The sequence below is a fragment of the Mus pahari genome, chromosome 10, assembly GCF_900095145.1.
Source record: "Mus pahari chromosome 10, PAHARI_EIJ_v1.1, whole genome shotgun sequence".
Classification (NCBI taxonomy): domain Eukaryota; kingdom Metazoa; phylum Chordata; class Mammalia; order Rodentia; family Muridae; genus Mus; species Mus pahari.
This window is the reverse complement of record NC_034599.1, coordinates 8301375-8311053: the sequence shown is the minus strand read 5'-3', so window position 1 is coordinate 8311053 and position 9679 is coordinate 8301375.

The window sequence follows — 9679 nt, the reverse complement described above, 5'->3', positions numbered from 1 at the left end:
AAAAAAAAAAAAACAAAAAAAAAAACGGTGGAAATGGAAAAGGCAGAGTCATGTGCTAGGGTAGTTTTATACAATCAACAGGTCAAGAATCATTCATCTGATGTCTTGTGATGGATTAGACTATCATGTATGCGGCCAGCTCTCCCACGATAGCTGGCAAGGGATGAGGACTGGGCAGGGCCAGCTACCACACTGCAGACAAACTGTAGTGACAGCTCTTGCATGTTCATGCTTTAGAGGCGGACTCACTATGTTTACACTCCACTATCGCCACCAGGGACATCTCTGCCTTGCTGCCGATGTGAGGTGCAGGGGCTACTCTCCCAGGTGCTGCAGCAGATAAGGGTCAGAGACAGCTCTCCTCTCATACCCTCAGGGCAAACTCTTCCCTGATGCCCAGATGAGGGCTGGTGCCAGTTCTATATAGCTATGAAACAGCAACATGGTCCCAGGGGACAGCCTAGATCAGGGATGTTCCCCTCACTTTTGGTAACAACAGATCCCTGCTCCTACATTGCCACAGACCCAGAAATGTCTCTTGTGTGTGTCAGCACAGGCCAGGGTCTCACGATGGTCTTATGACATCACCAGCTACTCACATCAGATTGTTCCTCAGAACCCTGAGTCTCCAATTCTGCCTCTATTGTCCACACATCCTTCTGCTTCTCTTTCTCTTCCAATTCTGCACCACTTGCTTGCTTCTCTTAGTAGTTCCTGGGGTCTCTGAGTGTCTGAGTGCATCTCAGTAGTGCTATGCCAAGCCAAATGCAGTGTGGCACTAGGCAGACATCATCTGGGTTTGCGCAGTGCAGTCTAGATCCCTGTCCAGACAACATGGTACTAAACTGGTAGCTGTATCTGGCTTACTCCTCACCTGGGCCTACCTAATGACACCAGACTGGTATGTGTGTGGGGGTGGGGTGGGGAGGGTCTCATCTCCAAGGATATGGTTTAAAACCTTAATATATTTCTTCTGTATATCTGAGAAACCATTATAGATATTTATAATAACAAATAAAAACAGAGAACATAAGTTGCATAGCGACCTTTAATTTATTTCATGGAAGTTTTTAGAAGCCAGTTAGTGAATTTCTGTTGAGCATGAAAATAAATGATATTTTAAGCTCTGTTATTATGGAACAAACCCCAAATAACAAATGATCTATTCTTTGCCATAGAAACACAAATTGAGTCTTCAAGAGTTTCTTCATTAGATTTGATTTTCCAGATGCATACTAGTGTAATTTTCTATACATACCATACTACTACTTGCCTTCATCACTTCACCAGTTCTGAAGGTCTTTCCCTCTCTCCCTTTGAATGATGTTCTCTGTCTCTATGCCCAGTCTTTCTTTTTCACCCTCATTATCTCAAATTCTTTCTGAAATATTATGTCATAATTTCTATCTCATGAAAATTCCAACTTATTTCCTAGTATTACTATATAATTTATAGTGAAAACTTTAAATTTTTGATAAATGATAAGAAATGAACTCTTAATTATGTGGGAATCAATCCCAGACATGGACAGACCATCTTCCTACCTAACATGGTTTAAATATATATCTAAGGAAAAAAATCCTCACCAACCTTACAAAACCAATCCCTAGTAAGTTTTCATTTTGTTTGCTCCCCTGCTCATGTTAACCTAAAAATGAGAGGTTTCATGCCAGACTGCTGCACCTGGGGATCCATCCCATGTACAGTCACCAAACCCAGACACTATTGTGGATGCCAAGAAGTGCTTGCTGACAGGAGTCTGATATAGTTGTCTCCTGAGAGGCTCTGCTAGAGCCTGACAAATGTAGAGGTGGATGTTCACAGCCAACCATTGGGGTGAACATGGGGTCCCCAATGGAGGAGCTAGAGAAAGAACTGAAGGATCTGAAGGGGTTTGCAACCACATAGGAAAAACAACAAAATCAACCAATCAGATCTCCCAGAGTTCCCAGGGAATAAATCACCAACCAAAGAGTACACATGGAGGGACCCATGACTCCAGATGCATATGTAACAGAGAATGGCCTTGTCAGGCATTAATCCAGTAAAAGCTCAATGCCCCAGTATAGGGGAATGCCAGGGCAGGGAGGCTGGAGTGGGTGGTGGGGAACACCCTCATAGAAGCAGGATGAGGGGGATGGTATAGAGGGTTTCTGGAGGGGGGTGGCAAACTGGTAAAGGAGATAACATTTGAAATTTAGATAAAGGAAATATCCAATAAAAAAAGAAATATAAACAAATAAAATGATTAATACATTTTTTAAAAAGAAAGGAATAAATTTCAAATGACCTTGGTTAGTGAGTTCTCCTCTTCCCTGCTAAACTACAGGTCAGCTAGATGGTACCATTCTGGTCATTGCATCAAGTCTTTCTGTAGATGGCTTACAGCTCTGACAATTGGGCAATTCTGTCTAGAAGTAGTAGTCAGCACGCTCATCTCGTCATGACATTGAAAGGCATAAAATACCACATATTATTAGTATCTTAAATATATTGTCCATTTCCCTTTGTTTGATTCCCCATATTTCTGAATTCATGGCATAAGGAAAGAACAGCAGTGCAGTAAGTCAGGGCTATGCTGCTAAATCCACCATGAGAAGCTTTGTGACCTTTCTTGGTAAAAACAAAAACAAAAACAAAAACAAATAGCTGTGTTGCGATGTTTATTTGATATCTCTTGGTCATCTGATAAGTTTGCCTACTACCTATTGACTAGGAAGCGTATATGTTTATCTCCATTTCATAGTATAGTATGGCACACGATAGACGTTACCAAGGGATGTCTAAAACAGAGTGAAATGTCAGATTATTTCACCTAAGTTTAAGCTATGTTTGCTGTTTTTGTCATAAAGAATCAAGAATAGGCTTTAATTTATATAAAATCATCTAATAAAGAACAAACTTTATATTAAGCCCTTTAGACATAATCCATCATTTAAATCAAAATATTATATGCAAGGTAGATATTGTTATTTGTTGAATAGAATATTGGTAAAAAACAAACAAACAAACAAACAAAAAACCATGTCTTTGCTAGACCTGTCCAGATGACAAAAGGTAAGTGACATTGGTATAACCCTCTTGCCTCCAAATCTTGGTAATTTTCACCACGCCACTGTGCTTCAGCAATGTCTTTCCTCCAGTACTGGCATAACGAAAAACATTCTATTTTACATACAAATCCATATGAAATTCCTCACTAATTTTGAAATGCGATACATTTCACTATATTTATGGAGAGGAATGAAATATCTTGGAGGCCCAGGTGCCTCATTATTGCAAGAAGAGCCATTGGAATAAAGAATATGAGAACCAGAGTTGGCACTGGAGAATTGCTAGGTTTAAATACACAGAAAATGTCATTTCCAGCTTTTCTGGTTTTAAAGTGCAATATGAAGAGAAGATGCCAGATTGTCTCCAGGGTGCAGCAGTGAGCCAACCTGATTAACCTTGAGCAGCCAGTGCAGTCATTGCTTTTTTTTTTTTTTTAAAAAAAAAACATCTAATAGGAATCAGTGAAAAGTTTCTATGTCTGAATATAGCCACATATGTTACGTTCACCATGTGTGATTTCTTTTTTACCTCATAGTCCCAAAATACTCTTATTTAGCACATTCCTCAATGGAATTTACTGTGATTCAATTAGTTTATTTTATTTTATTTTATTTTTCTCTGGCATAGTCTAGTTACTCTTAGGCATTTGGGACATAAATTGGTAAATTTTAATATTGCCTACTGAGGATTCTAATACTGAACAGTAGCCTTAAAAACCAGACTTACACAATTGTTGAGCAAGTTTGTAGGAAGAGGCAATACATTCTGAATTGACAAAGAGGAAGTTTTTATTGGACTTTAGACATGGTCGGGAGCATAAAATAACTGCCATTTAGGACTTGGATATTATTAATAAGTGATGTCATTATTGTGACAGTGTCTTTCTGTAGACAAAGAATAGGTGAAAAATGTAAATGCAATTTGAGTAAACATCCAGGATGCTACTCTAAGGTGTCTAACAATTTCGTAAAATATATTCAAGAAGAAAATATTATTCCCAGACTCTTTATTATTTAACTATTCATGATCAGATGGGGAGAGACTTCAGTAGGCTCTGAATGAGTTGAAGTCATTTTACATCTTTCCCTTAAATTAGCCACACAAGCTGAGAAGATTCTCCTCAGTTATGGTTAAGCCTGATAGTTGATTTGATGGAATTTGAAGTCAACTAAAGGAATGACCTCTGGATGGATCGGAAGGGTACTTCTAGGATACGGTACTTCTAGGATAGAATACCTAAACGGAGAGGATTTGCTCCAAAATTAGGTGGCTCTGTCCGGTGGCAGACAAGTTATAAGAGGTCCAAGGGAAGTCGTCTTGCTTTGTCTTCCTTCTTTCAGAGTTGGCTGTTGGATCTGTTGTTGCTATTTCTTTCCTGACATTGAAATCAGCTTCTTGGGAGGAAAAGTAGACTAAACACTAAGGGTTCTCTAGGAATCTTTCAGGCACTCAATACCTGATGGTGAATAGGGAGGTATATAGCCTTGTAGCATGAGCACATCTTAGTTCTCAGCCTCTCCAGCAAGCAGATGGCCACTGTTGCCTTACTTATCCCAGTCATATAAGCCACAGAAGTAACTTTTTCATACTATGTGTTCATTCTGTCAGTTCTCTTCCTCTAGTTCACCCCTACTAATGTTCATAGAGTCCAGTTATTTTTTGATCCTGTTATAATTTTTATATTCAGTATTATAAGGGACAAAATGAGAGAGCGAGAGCGAGAGCGAGCGAGCGAGCGAGCGAGAGAGAGAGAGAGAGAGAGAGAGGAAGGAAAAGATAGAATACTTTTAAAAGCTTGGTTTTGCTACAACTGTACTTAGAAAAAATAGTCACAACCTCTAGTCAAGTATTTATTGCTCTCTACTAAAACATTTACAATAAAGCTGCTTAGGTTACTATACTTATACCAGGTTACACCAGGTTAGATGTGTATGTTCAAGGGATCTTACACATTCTCTCCCTGTGGCTACAGTGTGGAATTGAAGTGGACATCCTTGTCAGGCAGGCTTATACCCTGTCTAAGAAACAAGTGTCCTCTATCCATGTAGGCTCTAGACAGACAAGCTGTATGGTGGATGGGGTACTTGGTAGTCTCACATGCTGTCTTAAGACTTTCTGCAAAACCTTTCATTCATTCTTGAAGAATCATTTTGTATATAACTATCTTCAGGATATAACATGTTAAATTTGGAAGGGAAACATAAGAAAGGAGAAACATTAAAAAAGCAGTGCTGGAAAGTGACATGATATGATGATACTATCCTGTAGAATCTCTGATAGTTTTATGTGTATGTGTATGCTTGTGACTGTCCATGTATGTGTGTGCATGTGTCCCCATGTATGCAGAGCCTGGAGAACAATGCCAAGTGTTGTTGTTCTGGTGGTGTCCACATTTTTTTTGTTATCCACACCTTTCTATAGGCCTGGAGTTTACTGACTGGGCCATCCTAACTGGCCAGCAAATCCAAGAAAGTTTCTATATCTATGCAAACAGTGGAATTACAAGTGCTTGCCTCCATATACGGTTTCTTTACATGCTTCATGAGCTTGAACACAAGTTCTAAGACTTGCATTTCAAACACTTTAGTAACTGAGATTTCTACCCTAGCCCTACTTCACATTTAGCTGTACAAAACTGTCAAACACCAGTGTCCCAATGAGGAGTGGAAGCCCCTAGATACACCTTTATGTCCCCAGGTTCTGTTTCCTTTACAGTTTTTCTTCATAGTCTTGACTCAGTGTGGCTGTGGTTATATTTTAAAAATCTGCCACATTTGAAGGCCACTTCATATTGCTATAATTTTGTAAATCTAATGATGGATATCATGACATAGCAATTAAAGGCCCCATTTTATTCTATAATTTTCTATAGGTAGTAGGTGGCTAAATCTTCAAAGCCTGATGTATAAAAGCAGTCTATGTATCTTATGGAGGAGGGGACACGATTACTGCATTACTCTAAGCTTCTGTCATTTAATGACCAGCTGCAGGGCTCTCCTCAGTCCCTCATTCTAAGATGATGAAGCATAACAAATCTAAAATGAGGGAGGAAATTGATTCTGTTGGGTAGTAAAATATCTGACAACTGCCCGGCAGGTCAGGTACATATTGCTATGCCTCCCTAGTCCTGTTCCACTCTGTTGTATATCTCCTTATTTTTCCATGCAAAGAAGCAAATAATTTTGATTTAGCTGTTCTGCAGAATTTATGATGATCAGATGATCAGTATTCCTGGATTTCTAGCTGTAGGCAAGAAGTGGTTTATTAAAGTTCTATTTTCCCTACATGAAATTGGGTTAGTGGTTTGCCTTTTCCTCATGGGATTATTGACTTCTGTAGAGAGTAGCTCCATATGGTGGCCATTGTATGTACTGCCAGCAAATGTAAAAGCTGCTGTTTTCTGGGTATGTGCACTCTCGTCTTATCATAAGGACTATAAAGTACTTGATTTTTGTGTTGATAAGGGTGTTGCCTAACATACTTTTCCTGGAGAAAATGCAAAACACATTTCCTCCTACCCCAGAAAGGGAGCTTTTGACAGACAAAAGTTCATATACACCAAAGTACAACATGGTGAATCTATGATATTTCTGGGATTACTTAAGGGAATATGGGTAAGAGCAATCAGGTACTTTCAACTGCTTAACCCAGAGACTCAGCCACAGCAGGATACATTATCACCAGCTACCAAGATGCAACACATTCCCACTGGTACCATGAGTCACACATCCTCCACCTGTACATGAAAGGTCCTTATAAAGCTCCTTATAAAAAGGTCAGTCCTTCCCTTCTTCACTCTCGTTTTCCATTAACCCTCACCCAGAGGCAGTCTCTCTATAGCCTCTCCCCAATAAACCTCCAACCTGAGATATATTACGATATGTGACTTTATGGTCTCCATTGCTTAGATTATAACAGAGATTCAAGTGTCTTCTTTACATTTAGATCTTTTTTATTTTTAACAGTTCTGGACACCTCAGCTGTCTCTGCTTCTTCCAGGCAGCTCAGCTTATTTGAATATGTCTTTTCACAATCCCTCTCTTGTGTGTGTCTGTGTCTCTCTCTCTCTCTCTTCTGTCGTGTGTGTGTGTGTGTGTGTGTGTGTGTGTGTGTGTGTGTGTGTGTGAGTGTTTTGGTGTGGTATATATTTTGGGTCCATTTGTGGTTACATGTCCTTTGCTTCTTCCCTTCCAGGGTGTATGGATGGGAACAGGTGGAGTTCTGCAGGATCCAGGTCAGGCTGGGAGTGAGTACTGGTGTAGATAGCAGGAGGCAGGGCTTTTCTGAGGTTCATAGTGTTACAGCTCTTTTAGATGAACACCTTTGATGATTTTCAATGAAATGCTTCTCTGAAATTATCTTAGAATAAAGAATATACATACATTTATTCAGGGTGGAATTGAATGCATATATTTTATTTGGGGTGAACCAAGAATCAATCTATCTATCTATCTATCTATCTATCTATCTATCTATCTATCTATCTATCTATCTATCTTACTTTGGAGAGTGGGAAGGTGTTTTCAAGATAAAGGAAAATCATAGGTTAGAATGTAAAGTTCTCTAAATACTTCATTTGTGTGGAGAGGCATAACAGGAATGCAGGTACTTTCTGGGTTGGTTCTTATGGAGCTGGGGAAGAGGAAGCTGAATCTGTAATTTCACCAAGGCCAAGTGACATTCCACAGGTATAGGGTGGGGATTTTCCCTAGACAATGTCAGAGAAGAAGAAGCCCTGTTGGTAAAGGGAGTCCACCATTTTTCCACTGAGCTCAAGGATTTTTGATAATGTCTGACTTTGATCTTCCTTAACAGGGCCTAACACCTGGGAGTCAGAGAAGCCTAGAGAATATAATTAGTTTCAGAAACTGAGGCTATAGAGTTGTTTATGTCCTGACCATAAGAAGATTTCCTATTGGGTGAATTATTTCTTCTCTGCTTAAAACACCTGCTCTTTCCTTTCGCTATTAACATCCTCTTTTTTTTTTTTTAAATAGGTTTTCTTATAAGATGAAAAGTCTCACCTCAGAAGACATGGCTATAAAACAAAGTCTAAAATAGGAACATTGTCCATTGTCAATGATTTTCAGCAATACTGTTGAGGATGTTGTTGATGAGGGTGGTTGAGAGGCCACCACCATCCTCATTCACCTCTTACTCAAGGCATCATGATCTCGAAGATCCACCCTTGTTGCTCTGTCCTTATATATTTTGTCTGTAGAAGCTCAGAAAACACAAACTTCTTTCATCAAATGACATTTTTAGTATAATACAGGCATGTAAAATGAATACAAGTTTAAAATGAATTTACTATTGATATTTGAATATTTCTTAGATATTATACAACTAAATAAAAGATGATATATTTGAGAAGTTGCTATATGATTAAGTAATCGTACCTAGACATTATTTCAATTCAAGTTGTGGAAGCCTGTGCTGTCTTAGAGTTTCCAATATTTTAAAAAGTAGCATCATATGCCCAATTCTATATATAAATGAGGGACCCAGATAGAATAAATGAATTTTAATTAGTTATAGAAAGATTTATTTACTATTAGCTATATTACTTCTTTCTTCCCGTTTGAAATAAAAACCTGGGAATTTTGTCTTATTAGAATCAAGTATTCTGTAATTTTGATGGAAAGTGTATTTGTGTGTGTGAGTGTGTGTGTGTGTGTGTGTGTGTGTGTTTGAACTTTCATGATAAAAAGAAGCTGAAAATATCATGGGTGCTCATTTTCAGCAACTTTCTGGGGTATTATGATAGTATCTGAAGAAAGAGGCTGGGAAATATATATTAATTTTGCTATATAGATTATGGTAAAAATCAAAATTTTCTTGCAAACTTTAAGGGTGTATGAGTGACAGCTTCTGTTCAGAGTAACTTGCAACAGAAAGCTAAGTATCTGATTGAGGTGACATGTGACAGTCTCTCTGGTAATGTGCAGGGTACCCATAGAGTGAGTTGGCCCATGCTAAATATGTGTGTGTGTGTGTGTGTGTGTGTGTGTGTGTGTGTGTTTAATATACTTTTATAAAAGTCTTGCAAATCAATAAATAAGCATTTTAAGATGGCAGGTATCATAGTCCATGTAATTAAACTGGATGAGTAGATGCACCAGATTCTGCCTTGGACTTCTGTAGTGCTGCGAGTTTGTTATTTTAACTGACAAACACAACAGCTTATTTTTATGTTCATTATATTTACTGTGTTACTGAGAGAATTAGAAGCCCCTAAAGTATATCTTAAAAGATTTTATTGCTCTGTAACAGACGCTGTCACTTTAAACTCCATTAGTATAGCCCCTTGGATTAGTAATTATGTTCTTAGGGAGAGACAAAAGATGTGGGATTGAGTCTCCATCCAGCCCTGTACAATCAGTGGTGAGTGCCAGCCTGTCCTCAGGGAGAAAGAATGGCATTCTGAAGATCAATGATATTATTAGACAGGACTAATGCAGCCCTCTCTTCAGACTCATGTGGTACATATCTTCAATTCACAACTTTTCTAGTATTCTAATTCCTTATGGTTTAGAGCAAGTGGGTTGTCTCTGGGAGAAGAGATGCTTGTTGCCAATCCTCATGACCAAAGTGGACCCTTGGATCCATAACCTGCCTTACCACT